This window comes from Carassius gibelio, chromosome B22 (genome assembly GCF_023724105.1).
Source record: "Carassius gibelio isolate Cgi1373 ecotype wild population from Czech Republic chromosome B22, carGib1.2-hapl.c, whole genome shotgun sequence".
Classification (NCBI taxonomy): domain Eukaryota; kingdom Metazoa; phylum Chordata; class Actinopteri; order Cypriniformes; family Cyprinidae; genus Carassius; species Carassius gibelio.
In genome coordinates this window covers 25,548,682-25,568,191 of record NC_068417.1, presented here as the reverse complement: position 1 = coordinate 25,568,191, position 19,510 = coordinate 25,548,682, and the positions used below count along the sequence as shown (strand labels likewise).

General features: G+C 36.9%; 1 protein-coding gene across 1 annotated transcript in view; it reads left to right on the top strand.

The window, feature by feature from the left end:
* Window positions 1–1,215: 1,215 nt before the first annotated feature.
* Window positions 1,216–19,510, top strand: part of LOC127986873 (neurocan core protein-like) — a 125,343-nt gene continuing 107,048 nt past the window's right edge. Inside the window, exon 1 of the mRNA XM_052589133.1 lies at window positions 1,216–1,675. The gene's annotated coding sequence lies outside the window, so the exon portion shown is untranslated. The remainder of the gene's footprint in view (window positions 1,676–19,510) is intronic.

Genomic DNA, 19,510 nt, shown 5'->3' with positions numbered 1-19,510 from the left:
TAATCTGGCCAGTGCAATAAATATACACGTATAAAGGCACAATGAACAACGTTGTTCATAGAAATCATTAAAACGAATTGTGTATATAACCCTAACTATTAAATAGGCATCATATTTTAATTTAAATGGTTTTGGCTGTTAAATCCGACAAAGCTGGGACCTTTTTGGTATTAAGAATAAGGGTTCCCAAATGGGGGTTGCATAGCAATGCCTTAAAAACCATTTTGGGTTCCTTAAAGAACCTTTTGGTAAACAGTTCTTAAAAGAAACAGTTGTCTTGGTTCAAAAATCTTTAGAACCGTTTGTGCAATGGAAAAGGTTCAATGCATTTTAAAGGTTCTTTGTGGAACCAATGACTCCATTACAATGGAGTCAATGCATTGCATACTGTTTTTATATAAATTGTGAATGATTGCTTTGGTTACCACAAATTGTTTGTTTGCTAACGTCTATTTGACACAATCTGATTTTGTCGTCATCTAACTTTTGTGGCACTTGGTCATTCAAAACAATGTTGATAAACACTAAAGTTTAAAAATTGAGAATTAAAAAGTGTTCTGTTGACGTATTTTCACTAGGAACGTTGCTATGGTCACCACCAGGTAACATGACTTCTATATATTTAGCTTCTATTAACACATTCTAACTACTTTCAATAATTTAATTAATTTATATTTATTTTGTTGTACTTGGTGGCTTGAAACACTGTTTAAATATGCACATGTATATGCATACATTATGTAAAGCTAGAAACTTTTACAAACCTCATACTTTTTATAGAATAATTGAATTTTACTACAAATACCATGGTTAAACCGTGGTTAGTGTAGCAAAACCATGGTTAATTGAAGATTAACATGGTTAAACTACATTATTACTACGTTTTTAACTAACTTTATAATCTACTGTACTACCCTTATGAAAATTAACCATGGTTTTATTGTAGTAAAACTGTAGTAACCATTTGTATAACCACAGTTTTACTAAAAATACCATGTTTAAACAATGACTAGTGTAGCAAAAACCATGGTTAATTTGTGGTCACCGTGGATTAACTATATTGTTACCATGTGTGTGTGTGTTAGCAAATGGTTAATTTTCGTGAGGGGAAGCTTTTTTGGTTGTAAAACCCTGGATAATTTTCGTAAGGGACTGTTGTCGTAACTTCGTTTTGGTTAATTCAGATAACTAGGAGTCAGATGAACCCCCAAATTCTCCATATGTAGCCTACACCTCGATATATCTGCCCAAGCAAATGACCAAACAAAGGACGGAATAGCTTAAATATTGTGCAAAATCTTGTCCATCCCCCCACCGAAGTCCACAGAGAATTGGCCATACCGTCTAACGCACTCTCTAAGCATCTGCTCCGTTCATTCGGTGAGGGGGGAACCGCTGTGAGCCTCCGCTCGCGCTTTTGTTCAGTGTCTCTCCTCGCGACCGGCGAAGCGCGCGCCGTTTCGAGCTCCTCTCTGGACTCGGTCTGAGGAGAAATACCGTGCATTTTTACCTATTTTTTTTAACGAAGTAAGGAGTTAATTTCAACACGTTTCTGAGGCTGAACAGATTTGAATGGTTGACCTCGGCGGGTGTTATCATCTACTCCGCTGAATCTGAGCCGACGCGGCATTCCTGTGGACTTTCTGAGGCGACGACGCGCTTTACCTCGGAGAAGGTGAGAACGAGCGACGCTTTGTGCTTATGGCGTCTCGCTTTATTATTAATTTATAACGTGGTGTAGGCTGTTTTGTGTCAGGACAGGCTATATACAGCCCCCTAGCCAAGCGCATTACCTCAGTGAGGACAGTCAAGGGGACAAAACCAGGAGCACGACGATATTGAACGGCTTTTGGGAACATAAGACTATTAATACACCATGTTTTGATTGACATCATGATGAAATGTTGAGTATATGAAGAGTAGAGTGCTATCTAATTTCTAAAACCAGTTAATCACTTATCCTTTCAAATATTAAGTGGTTTGCAAAGTACTAGTGGGTTCAAATGCAATGTTCTTGTCCTGTTTTCCCCAGATCCACTCAAGTGAGTCATTTTCTTTGCCTTGATATAGCCCCCCACCTGCAAGCTGTCATCTGCAGTAATGCCTTGATGTGAAGTGGTTGAAAGAAATCCCATCAGAGACAGCGAGCGAGAATTTGGGGAGCGAATTTAGTTTTTTCTCCTTCGCAGAGTGTCAGCTGGATGCTGTTTAAAGCTGACAAGTGCTGAGCGCTGCCAGTCTTGTGCCCGCCTCGACGACAGCGTGCAGCTGGTGGGAGACGAAGACTGAGCCGAATTTCTCTAGGCATTCTGTCGTGACTGACTCTGTTGTCTCTGTTCGGTCTGAACCCCCGAGTCTCTACCTGACGGAGCACTCCAGGTGCTTCTTGCATCAGTCTGCAACAAGTCTCTGTTCTGACAAGAGAAAAAAGTGCAAGAGAGTGACTTGTGAATGTGAAGATGTGTGTTATTTGTCAGAGAGCATCAGGGATAGAAAGTGGTGTGAGTAGTGGCTCCGGGTGCCCTGGGGAAATTTCAGGTAGCTGTTTGCAGCAATTGGTTACTGTGTGGCAAGGTTTGTAGAAGGTTTCTCTTCTCTTCTCTTCTCTTCTCTTCTCTTCTCTTCTCTTCTCTTCTCTTCTCTTCTCTTCTATTCTATTCTCTTCCCTCCTTTGGAGTTTATCCTATGGCGTGCTCACACTGGGAGCAGTTTTGCACCATCATTTTTGTTGAGCGTTTCGGTGTTGAGAGTGATGCAACAAAGTTGGAGTCTAACTTATGCAAATGAGCCATCCAGTGACTACCAATGAGAGCGCACACTGTCAGATGTTGCGGCATATTAGGAAGTAACGCACAGCATTTTGGCAACCTCCAGCAATGGCTTTTGTTTGGCTTTAGTTGTGTAAGCTGCTATATTCAATTTTTAATGGCAAACCTGAATATCCGTTTTTCATATACTGACAAAAGAAAAAAAAAATTTCACTCTGAAATTGCTTGTAAATTTCAAGAATAAACCACAAACGAACAGCAATATATTGAATTAAACATGGAATTCAGAAGTAGAAAGATTGTAGTTTTAAAGTGGTATTGTATTGTAAAATGTACTCCACTGTTTTAAAACGTTTTTTTATTTTTTACAAATGTATTTTTAAATTGTAAATTGCATTATAATGTATGCCTAAATAATCTTAAATATAACTTAAAAAAATAATAGATTTAATTTTTTTGTGTTATTTAAAATTTATTTACATTTATTTCCTTTTTTTATGTATTTTTTTTATAGAATTTTAATATCAGGCATCAGCCATATCTTTCATATTTAAACATTGTTTAATGCAGTTTTTAGCAAATCTCAAAATGAATAACTTTTTCATAATATCCATTATTATGGATGCCTAAATTAACTTGCAGCTTTTAAAATGACTGATTTTAGTTTTTACAGTTATTTAATTCAATTTAACTCACTTTCATTTATATTTAATCTATTTTGGACAAAATAATATTGCCCGTTTATTGATTATCACCCTACCATAACCATTACTTTCCCGTATTGGCCAGCATTTTAGCCCATCCCTGATTTTAATTGACCAAATAAACATATGGGTGTCTGCTGAGGCTGTGTTGCTAAACTCATACCCCGTCAGCCTCAAGCAACCCTGTGCTGCTTGCATCTATATCAGGGTGAGTGCTCCGATACGGCGCCTCCAGGTTCTTTCTTTCTAACCCCAGTCCCAGCGGAGCAGCTCAGTCTTGCCAAACCAAGCAGCCTTTCAAGTTGGCTCCAGAACCTCGTTAAATCTCCTTGGGGCATCCATTCTGCTCTTTATCTGAGCGCCCTCTTCTTCTCCCTGTATTATTGTAAATGCCAGAGGAGCACCTTTGAGCATGTTGTCTCTTGAAGAAAAAAGTGGAAATTTCCTCTGAGCGCACCCGTTATGGCGTTGGGTGACTTGTAGAGGGCACTTGATTGATTCTCACATTTGAATAATGCGCGTTTCCGCTCGACTGCGTAGTTTAGTGCCAACAATCGTACAAGGTGGGGGGGTTGTGCTGACAGGTGGAATTGAAATTGTACTTGAATAGCATCCAGAAAGCTAAATGCATTCGGATTCCAGGAGAAAATGCCCTTGTCGTAAATTAACGCGCGCCATGTTTAATGGACCAAGTCTACTAAAATGTGTCTGGAAATTTTTGGTATTAGGGAAACATTGTGCTAGTTTTGAAGTCCTGCCTAAGCCGACTGCTGATTTGTGACAAAGGCTGTGCTTAATTATGCAAAGTTAATGGCATGTTTGTGATTGTGTGCTGAATGAATGCCAGTATAAGTCTTAATTTATGTGCACAGTCATCCAGGTTGGTGTCTTACCTTGTGTGCGCAGTCTTGATTGACAGCTGACAAGAAAGAGCAGTTGTGTCTAATCCCATGAGCCAGAGGAAGCGCTTGGCAGCAGCTGTCTCTCCTACATGTGTCACCCGCCAATCTGCCAAAGTCTGAATATTTATCGGCGCCCAGACTTGGAATACATTATTCAGAACGGGCATTTGCCGCCTTAAACACCATAAATGAATCTTGACACCTGGTCTGTGTTTTGCTGGTTTTCGAAATGGGACTGCAAGAGTTTAACTTCGTAGAGGGAGAAGAAAAGATTAATTTCAATTTCATCTCAGCCCTAATTCTTTTTCTGTCTTGAAAAGGTTCCATTTGGCTCGCAGGTCCGCTCAAGACAAAAACACACTACCTTGCGGTTTAAAGATTCATTTAGAAAATGTTTTATCGCTCGCCTTGTGGGAGAGGTCCAGAAGGAAAAGAAGCCTGATAATTATGCCAGCAATTTGCACAGTGCTACTCGGTCCTCCAAATACAAGCTTCTCACTCTCTTGTTCCCTGGTATTTTTATCCTGAGTTTTCAGCACTGGACAGCTCCCAAGCTTTGGCCATTGTGCACACAGCTGCTGGCTGCTAATAAATGAACAAGACCAGCAGCATCGCTGAAAATGATACTTGCTCCAAGAAGAAAATGGCCTGTTGGAGTTCTCCCTCTTTGTGTTTGCATTCGGGACGACGCCAAATCTGAGAAAAGATTGATGAGTGGGGGCTCACAGGACAAATGGCCTTGTGGCTCCAGCTTCATTCATCTTAGACTCACAAGTGCTTGGAATTTCCCACTCTCCATATTCGTGTGCTGAAGCGATATGGGATTAAACGGATAATTAACTTGAAAATAAAATTATGCCATCTTGTACTCACTCTCAAGACATTGCAAAACTGTATTGCCACTTTCTTTCTGTGGATCACAAAGTAAGATATTTGTAAGGGGTGCAGTTGTTTTTAGCTCCGTTTTAGAACCGTCACAGTACAGACATCTCGGTTCATTGCATGAGGCCTTACAACAAATACAGGCAATTCACCTCCAATCCAGAAGGGGGTGCCCACAGCAATGCAAGGCTGTTTGATAACTGGCCGCCAGCAGAAAAACTGCGATTGCTGCAAGTTGTGCACTTGAAAACAAAGCCCACTAGACAGTGACCATGTGCTGACTCTGAATGTGTGTCTCGCAGTCTGACAAAGGAGTTTACTTTAAAGGCTTGTGCACTTAACTGTTTGTGAGGTTTGTGCTCATGCATCCTACCTCTTCTCCTTCGGCATAAATCCAAATATTCCATAATATTTCCATATTTGCGATGTAATGTATCTGAATGCAAAACTATTATTTAATATGTAAATTTATAGGCTTTGTACAGCAGTTCCAACTGTGAAACAGAGGCAGACGCGCTGATGTTTGGTTCACTGTATTTTATATTGTTAAAGTACGTACTGCGCTGTCAAGTTATCAATGCTGGAACTGATGTGTTTTGTGTGTGTGTGTGTGTGTGTGTGTGATCACTTCTTCAGCGGTTTCCTTATACCAGCAGAATGAACTTTAAACACTTATTGTCTTATTAATAATGCATCACTGTATAAAGGTCTGCTTTAATTTGTGTACACTCACAACGCAAACAAAACATTGTGCTCACTGCCATTTGAGTTTGTTTATATGCTTATATGAGCATATATAGGCTACATTACGGGTTCGCACCGTTTTATTCCCCCTTGTTTATCTGTAAACTAAATCAATATATATTTCAAGAATTTATTCCTTTTATGTATATATGTACTGCAGATTATATTTTTAACATAATGTAATAATACTTAGTATTTTCCCATCTAGGTGGAAATAAATAGCAATTTGTACTACTGTCTGTTCAAAATTGATTAAAAAAAAAGAACCTAGATTTTTTTTTTCTTACTTGTTGCACCAAGATCATATCGAACCGTGACCCCCGAACCGAGGTACGTACCGAACCGTGACATCTGTACCGTTCGACCCCTAATACATGTGTGTGTATGTGTATGTGTATGTGTATATGTATATATATATATATATATATATATATATATATATATATATATATATATATATATATATATATATATATATGTGTGTTTCTAATACAACGATGCAACTCACTAAGCATCAGACATAACTGATTTTTAACTTAGACTAAGAGTGCTTTTACACTTGGCTCACTTGCCTGGCCCGAACCCGAGTTCGATTGCTCCCCCTCCTCCCCCTTCCCCCGTTGGACTGCGTTCATATTATTTTATTTGGAACCACGGTTCATTAGCACGGTTCATTCTGAGTTCGGAAGACAGCGTTCACACCATCCAAACGAACCAAACTCTGACGTCACTCGAACACGGATGCACACCAGAAGTCTTGACTCAAGTCAACACAGATCTACAAGCCTGACAGTCACTCCGATTTGAAATGAGGCACTATTCTGCCGTATATCTTATGATGTTGGTTTTTGCCAACTCATTCAGCACTCCAGTTCCTGAATACAACTGAAAACAGTACAAACATGTCCGACATGCAAACGGTCTGCTAAGGGCTTCATAAAGAGGGCAAAATGTGTGTTTGCGATACTGAACCACATGAAGTGTAACAAATAAAACGGATGGGAAATCTAAAAGTGATCTGACAACTACTATAGTTTCAAATCAACAATAGTACACTAACGGTTTTATGAGTCGGTTAAAGGTTACGATCATGTTCAGCAAGGGTGGCTTGAAAATTAAAGCCATAATAGCTTATTTTTATTATAAGTATCATATATTCTGCATCATACTCACAAGAAACAGTTCTTCTAACCACAAGTTAAGAACTGTAGTTTAAACCATGCAAATTTGCGAATGTCTGTTGGAATGATCTTTTCATGAAACATATGCATGCTTTAAGCGTGCAAATCTGCATCATTGTACTGTAAATCAAGAAGATCTGAAGTGAGGAACCCCAATCGCTCTGCATGACTTGCATTTATTAATCCTCACCCCATTTCTCTTTGTCTATGCATTACAAGCGCCTCAGTAATCCTACAACCAGTGTCTTCTCATCACGGGAAATGCACAGGGAAACAAGATATAATGAATTTCTTCCAAATCCCCATATACCTGGTTGGACCCCATCGTTCTGTTTCCATTGTCAGGCTTCATAAATGTAATCTGCACGTGCCATATCATTCTGTCGGAGATTAGTTTGCCCTGACAATGAGGTTTTCTCCTTGCCATATATTTCAATATATCATTCATTAACATGGAAATTACTTTTATTGAGGTTCAGATTGTGTCGTAGGGTTCATACGATTAGGTTGCATGAGGAACAGTTCATTTTTTCGGTTATTGATTCCCACTCTTGATGAGAAGCATGTGAGCACTTATTTGTTTCACCGACAGTGAGTGTAATTGGATAGATGTATGTAGATTTATTGGATTTCGGTGGACGCGGATACAGTGCATTGTTCTGTAGTTTTTCACAGTCGCTCGTGCACCTTCTCTTAAAGGGACAGTTCACCCAAAAACCATGCATTGTGTGTTTTTTTTTGTTTTTTATTCTTTTGAGGAACACAAAAGAAGAATCTCTCTCTCTATTATTTGCATTTACAGTTTTTACAATTACAATGCAAAAACCATTTTATTTATAAATTGTATATATTAGTTAAAAGCAGTTTGTAACTTTTATGTCATTTTAAAAAAATAGATTTATTTCGATTTATTTCTATTTCAGTTTTAGTTTTAATAATCTTAAGATCTCAAATGGCGACTAAATACATTTTAATGTCTGTGATCACAAAATGTCGTTTTATGGAGTTTTCGTCTACTGGATGTTTTTTTGCCAAGATGTTTCATCAACTGAACAATCGGTATGTTTCTAACCAACAGTACAAACCATTAAATACAGTATTTCTATTCTTCACAGCCTCATTTTGATCTCTGTCTCAGTGTAAATACAGCAATACCGTGACTAAGGTCTATGCGTATATAGGCCATGCTGAGCTGTACCAGATGATTGAGACATGACAGTCGGAAAGTTTATGTCAAACCCGCTCTTGTCCTCCAGGAATCGTATCAGAGCTGGAATCAACCCCTCCAGCTTGACAACCTCGCCAGACTGAAATATACACCACTGACTGAACCTGTACGTCTCAATTTGCCCAGTGCATCTCGGGTCAAAAGTTCTCACAGCAGGTTTCATTCGCTTTTCGTGGGCTGTAATATGATTTCCAATGCCACACTTGAGCAGCTTAACACAAAGGCGCAAATTACAGCTTTTATAAGATTTGTGTGTTGCCTTACATCACTGACATGAGTTGGGATGTCATTTTAAAAGCATATGCTATTCCTGTTTTTTTTCTCTACAGATGCCATGTCGTCAACGAAGTGAAAGATGGTGCTTTGGATTCGCAATTTCCTCTAGAAATATTACACTGCTATTAGTGATGGGATCAAATCAGCAGGCCTTCAGTCTAATTGTCTTTGAGAACAAAACTGTATGTTACTCTCCTACTGTTACAGACACAATACTGGAGGAAGGGGATGTGGCACATTGATATAGCCTTGCATGCTTTGAAATGAGCTTTATATGCACTTCTAGTTCCCAACTTCAAAGTACACACTTTAATGTCCTCACGTATATAATCATAATCCAAAGCAGCATTAAAGATGCATTTCTTCCCAATTTGTTCATTTTCTGCACCTCTGAAATGTTACCTTTATTCTCATTAGTTAATTCAGAGTGACTTTCTTCAGCGCTCTTCTGGGTGTCTTTTACTTGTGCCCTGCAAATGCATAATATCGGAAGGAACAGGTCTCGGTATCCACCGCTGGTCGGCTCTGTGCCACTTCTGCCCACCTTTGGCTTTGTGTAATTAACAGGCCCTGGAATTTATCTCTGCCTAGGTTTTAATTATCTACAGCCAATACTCCAAACTCTTTGACTTTTCTTATTGCGCCAATGCCAAGTGTGCTAGACTATACGGCAAGAGGAATACTACATTATTATTTAGTTTTTTAATTGATCAGGGATGTTTAAGAGTTTAATTGTAAACGTTGTTTCAAATGAGCGACTTGTGCAACATCCTTCATGCAGATCATGCATTGTGTTACGCGTTACAAAAGGGAGGTGATTTTAAAATACTGACTTTGTTACCATGATTTTGTATGGCTAACAACTGAAAAATGTATGTATCTAGTGAAATATTAGTATTTTTTAGTGGAGTGATCTTTTAAAAGACATCTATAACCCAACTTATATATTATACCTTACCTTGTTATAATACCTTATAAAAAATAACTTCCCTAACAGTGTTGTAATTGGTAGCTAAAACCTTTTACTTTTTTATTTTAGTTGATTGTAATAACTCTTAAATAAATTTTGGGGAAGAAATAGAGGAAATGTAAACAAAAAAGAAATGTTGCTTTGCATATGAACTTAATTAAATAGTTTAAGTATAAATATATAATAAACAAATATGTCTATATTAAAAATATGGAAATATGAAAAAATTATAAAAGCATAACAAAGTTACTAAAAAAATGTAAATGAAAACTAAAAATAAAATTATATATATATATATATATATATATATATATATATATATATATATATATAAGCTTGTATTAAAATAAAATAAACATTAGATTAAAAATGTAAACAACCTAAGCTTAAAAAATGTACAAAAAAATAAAATTAATAGTTGCCTAACTAACTGAAATAAGTTGAAATATTCAAACTAACAGAAATTTTTGCTTTTGCACAAAAAAAAAAAATACAACTACAACAACAACCGAAAACACCTTATCGCCTCTATAACCCTGGAAGAGTAACTGGTTTTATAGAATGACACTTGAACCACCAACCCTCCTGCGGTTTTGCCCTTTGATTAAATGTGTGAGTCTTCAGCGCTAGATCTAAATTCTACCTCATATTCACTGACCTTCATTATTCTGACAGGAAGCGATCAAAACGGGTCAGACGGGTTCTTCTGTTTTTCCCAACCGTGAAGTAAAAGAAAGGACACTGATGAAGGTAATATGTAATTAATGTATCCACTTTGTTTGTCAGTCGGTTTCATTCTGCATTAAAAGCAGCCTGATGAAGAAAATCTGCTGCCCACATCTTCCTGTCAATCAATATGGAATAATATCAGAACCAGATCCAATGCAGAACTGGTTTCTCATTACTCAATCGGTGTTTAACTGTTCATCTCAAAGGAAAGCAAAATCAAGTGGGATACAATGGGGCCAATCTGTGCAAGATTTAAAGCAGAAATGCAAAGCTTATCTTATAAACACGCTTAACATGAATTCTTCTAAGCCTGTGTAGTATTTGAGCTCAAAATACATTTTTGCGGCACGACTGCAGGATGCTTGTAATTCACTTTCCGCCATGTTGCGCTCTCTTTTGTTGTTTACTGATGAGTGAGAATTAATTTGAGCATCTTCAGTGTGGCAAAGAAACAGATTCACCTCCTTCTGGTCATGATGAGAAGGTCAGAATGTTGCTTAAGGGAGTTTAGCGTCTGAAATGCAATCACGCTGCTTGATTACACTGGCATTCATCATCACAGCACAAAAAGATACCGTCCTTGTTTCCATCTCGCAATCAAAGACGTCTCTTCATATAGTAGGTACTACACATTCATAAATTCCTGGTATTGTAGATGGACGCGACTTTTGAAATGAATCACCCACGCTGTTAGGGACAATCAGTGCAAATGGGCAGGATTTGAACAAAAAGCATGCACTTTTTGGCGTTATCTTTCTGTCGGGATTAATTATGTCTTTCCTTTAGTAGTACGCTGATAGTAAAGGTCAGAGCTGAACGAATGTCTTCAGAGGTTTTTTTTTTTGTGAATCAAAACCATACAGTGCAACCAGTGTTATCGGATTTATGAACTAATGACTCTCATGAGACAGTTCTTTTAAGTGAATCAGAAATCTAGTGCTTGTCAAGTGTTGTCAGATTCACAAACAGCTCTTGAGATGCTTCTTTTTAGTGAATCCAAAAAAAAAAAAAAAGTAGTACAACCAGTGTAATCTTATTCATGAATGAATGACTCTTACGAGCTGGTTCTTTTTAGTGAATCATAAACACAGTGCAACCAATGTAACTGATTCATGTACAAATGACTCCTATGAGCTGGTTCTTTTTAGTGAATCATAAACACAGTGCAACCAATGCAACTGATTCATGTACAAATGACTCCTATGAGCTGGTTCTTTTTAGTGAATCATAAACACAGTGCAACCAATGTAACTGATTCATGTACAAATGACTCCTATGAGCTGGTTCTTTTTAGTGAATCATAAACACAGTGCAACCAATGCAACTGATTCATGTACAAATGACTCCTATGAGCTGGTTCTTTTTAGTGAATCAGAAACACAATGCAACCAATGCAACTGATTCATGTACAAATGACTCCTATGAGCTGGTTCTTTTTAGTGAATCAGAAACACAGTGCAACCAATGCAACTGATTCATGTACAAATGACTCCTATGAGCTGGTTCTTTTTAGTGAATCAGAAACATACAGCTCGACTAGGGATGTCTGATTCACAAACAAACGAATCTTTTGAGAGGGTTCTTTTTAGTGAATCAAAAACATGCAGCACAACCACTGCAGTCCGATTCACAAGAAAATGACTCTCTTAAGGTGCTTTTTTTCAGTGATTAAAAAAACATACAGTGCAACCAGAGTAATCTGATTTATGATCAAATGACTTTTATAAGCTGCTTATTTTTAATGAATCAAAAACAACAGATACCTACAGCTCAAATTGTGTAGTCTGATTCACAAAACAAATTATGAGTCAGTGACTCTCATGAGAATAATTTTAAAAGATGATTTATCGTATGTTTTATAACATTAGCAGAGATGAATTTTCATCATGCAAATGGGGATTGTAACAAAAAGTACACCATTTTTGTGTAATCTTTCCCCCTTGTTCTCAGAGGTAGAGTCTGGCTGAATGATGTGTTTGCTTTCTTTTAGTAGTGCGGCGATAGTAAAGGTCAGAGCTGAATGGTGTTCCTGAGGGCCTTTGTGTGTTTAGTGATGTTAGACTCATCCCAGCTTTCTTTCTCCAATACCACAGTGTTATTCCTCTTACCATCGCTATTGGTGTGAATTGCACGGCCTTTTAAAAGGAAGTCCCAGTGCTAAGCTCTATGCTAACTCCAACCATAACAAGCCATTTTATGAAGCTTTTGTCAAACTTGTACATGCAGAATAGTTTGTCTGGACGCTCCCTTCATGTTCCTTACGTTTCCTCCCTCACTTTTTTGCAGCCATCACCATTGTTGGTGTTTAATTAGCCTGTGGGGAGTAGCCCTGTCTTCGAGCAGGATTATGTATCACTGTGTTGGGAGTAGAGCTGTTCTCTCCTCATTAATTATACACAGCATATCCAGCAAACCGTCCAGTTGCCTGGCCAATAAATAAATGAAAGCCCCGTTATGAGATAATAAAGTCGACATGAAACTCAACTGCTCACAGTGGTCTGAGTCAGGCTTTTAAAGTTTTAGACTACCAGGATGCCTGAACCAACTTCAGACTATGGTTATTCCTGCTGTTGTTTACACTACTTCTGCGCTTTTAACGCCCACCCCCCCCTCCCCCCCCCGAAAACAGAGACGTTTGAAAAAACTGCAGAACCTGTTTTGGTTGCGTTTCAGTTTAAACCGACCAAAACGTGGCTTGGCGGGCCACATTCTCTCTGCATGTCCTTGGTGACCGTGTAAACAATAACATCATGCTAATTGTTGTACCCATAAATATGTATGGGTTGATTCCCCATTGGACCGCTCCGAGCATTTAAATAATAGGGAATCTACCTAAACATGTCTATGGCTGTTCCTGCATGAATGGTCATGTGACATGCTTTTTCGGTGGTGTAGACGGAGATCGTTTCGGAAATGCAGTGAAAACGCCAGTGTAGACGAGGATCGTTTTCATTTTAAAACGCAACTTTTAAACGAAAACGCACTAGTGTAAACAGGGCCTCAGTCTTTCATGCTTCAGATTACACTGAATAGATGCAAGATCTACAACTACATCAGGTTTGTCTTATACATATTATATGTTCAATAATAATAATATATACTCCGGACTATAAGTCGCACTTTTTTTCCATAGTTTGGCTGGTCCTGCGACTTATAGTCAGGTGCGACTTATTTGTCAAAATTAATTTGACATGAACTGAGAGAAATTAACCAAGAGAAAACATTACCGTCTACAGCCGCCAGAGGGCGCTTTATGCCCCTCCTGTTGCCTACCACTGAAAAAATAGAGCGCCCTCTTGCGGCTGGAGACGGTAATGTTTTCTCTTGGCGCTTGGTTCTAAATAAATGCGACTTATAGTCCAGTGCAACTTATATATGTTTTTTCCTCGTCATGACGTATTTTTGGACTGATGCGACTTATAGTCCGAAAAATACGGTATACAGAAAATACTTTAAAAAAATAACCTCAGGTAATTCAATATCAAAATGACTGAAAGTATAACACAGGTATACTACAGTATTATTAACTATAAATGTTCTGTGAAAACAACGAAAGCTTCCAGACTGTCGCCATGATGCAAACATGAAATATCAGACATACAGTATTAGTTACAGGGTTTTTTTTCGCTTGCGCTTGGTTATTCCCATTTGTAATTGAAGTATCGCTTCCGTCATGCGCTTTCTGGCTGTTAGTAGCATGAGGAAATGAACATTAACTGGAACTCCTTGAGAACATCTGAAGCATCAGTAAAGCTCGAGACGCTCCCATAAGGGGCTGGAACAGTTGGCGTCTCTGACAGGATGACATTCATCAGACCCGTTAGCGCTGGATTGTTTCAGGTTGCGCAGGCAGAGAAATGAATCGCATGCTGTCTCCCCGGGCGAGCTGCGTGAAGGGTTTGGCGTGAAAGTGGGACTTCAACAGCGAGAGATGATTAACACAGATCTCTGCTTGAAAAGTTTTTACACGGCGTTGGCAGAGGAGAAGGTGAGGGACCATGTGACACAGCACACTGAGGTTAGGGACTGGTGAAGGGCAAGGAAATATTCCTTTGTTCGATTTGCTTTCAAAGTGCAAGCGAATGCTGTAATACACAGGGGTGCCACAGTGTTGAGGTTTAGTCTTAGTCAGTCATCGCAGTGTCTCTGCTGAAAGCTTTAAGAAGTCCCCCTCTCGAATAAAATTCAGAGTTGGCTACAAATATTGATCTTTTCCGTGACCCTAATGTTGATTCTTAAAATCCCAAGATTGATCAATTTGGCTTTCGCCAGACTTGTAAGAATATGTAGCCCAATTCACAAAAGGAAGACTGGTATGAACCAATTCTTTTTGTTGAATAGAAACAGCGCAACCAGTGTAGTTTGAATCAATGTCTGAGCCAATCAGCCAGCAACAAACAAACAAATGACTCCCATGAGCCAGTTCCTTTTGAGTCAAAAGCGTACAGTTCAGTGTAATCCAAATCATAAATCACACTGATCACTAAAAAGTATTGGCTTATAAAACATACAGTGTGACCTGTGTAGTTCGATTCATGAACAAATGACTCATATGAGTCTTTTCCTTTTAGTAAATAAAACAAAAACAGCACGAACTGTGTAGTCCAGTTCACGAACAAAGGACTCTTATGAGTCTTTTCGTGTGAACAGTGTACTCAGATTCACAAAGAAATGACTCTTATGAGTCTTTTCCTTTTAGTAAATCAAAAACAACCAGCACCAACTGTGTAGTCCAGTTCATGAACAAATGAATGAACTTATGAACCAGTTCTTTTTAGAGAATCTAAAATCTGCAGTATGAACTGTGTATATTGATTACAAATGAATGCCTCTTATGAGCTGGTTCTTTTAAGTGAGTCAAATACATAAAACTTGACCAGAGAGTGTAGTCCACAAACAAAAGACTCATTTTGAGTCCTGAATCAAAAGCACACATTACAACCTGAGGAATCTGATTCATAAACTAATTACTTTAAAGTCTTTAGTGAAACTAAAATATACAGTGTGAACCGTGTATTCTGATTCATGAAGGAATGACTCTTATGAACAGATTCTTTTGTATGACCAATGCAGTTCAATTCATTAAAATATGAATCATTTTGAGATGCGTGTTTGCAAATAGATAAATGCAGTGCAATCGTGTAGTCCGAGTCACAAACAAATGACTCTAACGTGTCACTTCTTTTTAGTGAATCAAAAACATGTGGCACAAACCGTGTAGTCCGACTAAGAAAACAAATGACTCATGAATCAGTTCTTACAATGATTGATTTTAATTAGTCTGACATGGTGTCCTGTATATTTTACAACACTAGCAGAACAATTAGACACATTTATTTAGTATATGAAAGCATATACACAAATAAATCAGAACTGAATCCTGAAATCTGTACTGATACCCAGTCTTAGCAGATACACTGCATTATTTCGGTTTGAAAGAACTCCAGCTAGATACTGAGGTATCAAAATATGTGACCTCCAGTGCAAAATGAAATCCTGAAGGCATTTCATGGGCTTTTGTGCCACACTGTGCACTTACCTTATTCAGTGATGAAGGTTAACACATTCTTACACAAGCTTGAATGCGAGTTTGAATGCATTGTGGCGATAACTAAAGTTGACCCGCGAGATGAGGACGCTAATAATAATATTTCTTTTCCGAGTGTCTCTTCAGAAATCTCTCCTGCTCGTGGGGACCAGATTCCTGTCACAGCTTCTCAACTGACTTTCTGTCTCCGTATGTTATGATGGAAATAATGGAGTGGGTGGGAAGGATGGTGGTTGGTGTAGCTGGGGGAAATCTGAGCGAATCCCTCGCCGTGTTCCCATTCATCAGACTTGTGCTCCACCATCAGACACACTCATATGCTTCTCAGCAGGAGGGCAAGAGACAATCCCGACAGATAGAGACTGTGCATCATGTTATAGACAGCACCTGTCACAACCTGTGCTACAAGCCCAAGGTTTCTCGAGGAAATTACCTTCTTGGTGCATTCCTTAAAAAAAGACAGTTGATGAAGATGAGGAAGAGCAATTGACAGCTGGCATGAAATCCTGTGTGCGTTGCTGCATTTTTAGGCCTAGAATCGTCCTCTTAGACAGGAAGAGACAATCTGACAATCATGATGAAAATAACCTAGTGGGGTATTTTTATGTTTGGAGGGGGGATATTTTTAAAAACACAATTTTTACTATAATATATAATAAAATAAGAAATATAATAATAATAATAATAATAATAATAATAATAATAATAATAATAATAATAATAATACAATTATATATTTATATATACAATTATATGTAAAATATTATATACTTATATAATATTTAATTATATTTGAGAAATATTTACAGTTCTAATGTATTCATGTTTATTAATGAAAATAAAGGTGTTTAAATTAGTTATTTTGTTAATGGTTATAGTTTTACATGTACCACATTGTTTACATTACATTCAATTAATTCATTTATTTACTGATTTGTATAAATGAATAATTAGGATTACTAGAATTATAAATACAAATGTAATGTAATTATAAAAGTTTTTTTTTTTTTACATTTTTCATGACTAATTAATATGGTATAAATATAATGTAATTATTTTGTGCAATTTTAAATACCAGGCACATTATGTAGTATGTAAATAATTACAAATATTGTAATATAAAATTAGTAAATAAAAAAATATGTAATATGTTTGTCATAAATGTATTTACACACAAAAATGTAAAAATAAAATATATACATATAAATAAAAAAATATATTAATAATATTAATTAATACTCAATACATGTAACAATAGTTAAAAATATTAAAAAATGGAATTTTATATATATATATACATATATATCTGTGTGTGTGTGTGTGTGTGTGTGTGTGTGTGTATTTGTAGCTCCTTTTGTGCTTTTGTGTTCAGTTATCATCGTCAGTAAGCGCTGAGACTAAGTTTATTGGCATGGTCACATTTATCACTGATTTAGCGAAATTCCTGCTGGGAAAATCCAGTCATTCCCGTGGAATCCACATGATCAAGAATTTTGTGCGAGGTGAAAGATTTCACATGGTGCATTGATAAACAGAAAGCTTCTGTCTTTGTGCATCTCTACTGACAATAAACAATAAATAAGTGTTTCTCCAGCATGACACAATTACAGTAGACAACAATGGGAGTCCAAATGTCAAATCAGCAGCCTATTAAAGACACATAACTCATCCACCAGCGCACCTCCTGTGAATATGCAGATGTCCGGTAACAAATCATCACGTCAGATTTCCTAATCTGAGGAATACCGGTGCAATTCTTCCTCCAGTCCCACACGCTTGGGGATCAGGCAGCAGTATTATGAATGAGAACATCTGCCCGACCCTTCCACTCTCATCAATAACACTGTCTCTTTGATCAATGCTGCGCATGTGCCATGTGTGCTGCGCCGCTCGCTTTATATTGAGCTAATTAGGCCAGACCTGGAAACCTGTTGGGGGATATTTAGTTAAAAGTGACCAAATCACAGCAGTGTTTACTCTTTAGAATTGACTTTTGGTTGTAAGCAATGATAATAAAAGCAATCTTTATGTAGTCTTAAATGGTAAGTGTTTTAAAAGTTAAAGTGTCAATATATAAAACTATATGTGTGTGTGTGTGTGTGTGTGTGTGTGTGTGTGTGTATTCCGGTTTATGTTTTTTCCAAATTCCATTTTAATTTCTGGATTCTGCTCTTTTTCAGTTGAAATTTCTGGACTCCTTTTTAATGGGTAAATAAAATGTCATTAATCAAGCATGTCGAATTCATTAAAATCAAGAAACGTATACAATTTCACATCAATTTATTAAGAGTAATTTCACAATTTAAAAAATATATATATATTTATTTGCTTTTTTCATATATTTTTTTCATATATTATTCATTTGTATAACTTTTTTTGCATTTATGTTTTTTTATATTTAAATTTTTAAATTTTACTTTTAGATCACTTTTGCCCTAACATGTTTATCACATTGATTTAAAGATGATAATCTTGTACCATATTGATATTTATCTAATGCCATATTAAAAATCCAAAGAGTAATCAAATATATTCCATTCACTGTAATTAGTAGATGAAACATTCCAAATGAGACTTCAGACGGAAGCATAATAAATTCATTTAAGTTGCACTCCTCTGTAAATTATTCTCTGGAATTCCCTTTTCTTTGTTGGTTGAAATATGATATAGCATAAAACATGAGGTGTTTTTCTTCTATTTTGCTTTAACAGAAAAACTCCATTGAATCTAAAACTTCTTTTTCTTTCTTCCCCATCTTCTAAATCCCATTTGGCTTGCATATAAGGAGTCAAATTAAAAACTTTATGTCAGGTCCTAAGATTTTAATGGTCATCCGTGTGATATCCTTCCTGTGTTGTAAAGTAAAGAGGCACATAAAATGATAGAGAGGCGTCTTTAATATTCATTCGCTTGAAAAGCAGCAGTCGGGATACAGTAAAGAGATACTTTAAACGAGGGCACGGCGTATTGAATTATTCCCTGTTCAGATAAAACAGACTCTGCACATTGTTAAAAAGATGTAGAGCTCTGAATGAAGTGATATCGCAGCATTTCGATTCGTTGAGAAACCACTGTTTTCATGTTTGCTGATTTGTTCATTACCATTTTTGTCCCGAGCAACTGTGATGAAGCCCTTGAGATGCATTTGCAAAGATTTTTTTCCTCCTTTCTTGCTCCGTTGTTGTTTCCCGGACACGAATATGTGAAGAGTTTTGATGAGTATCCCAAAAATGTGTTTGAAAGACCTTCAACTTCTGTTTCTTGACACAAACCATGACAAAATTGTGTCTTAACAGATGGTAAGGAAAAATCAACACAATAGCACGTGTACTCTGTTACAAACATCTGTACTTATATTAAGTGCTAGGAAATAAACCAAGAATGAACTCCCTAAGCTAATGGTTTATTATTTATTTATTTGTTGACTTTTCATTTTTATAATTGCATTTGTATTATATTTTTATAATGTATGTATTTATATTAGTTTTTCCATTTACTTTTTATTTGTTTTATAAATTATATATAGTTTATATTTACATTTATGTATTTATTTTCATTCTCTTGTTATATGTATTAAT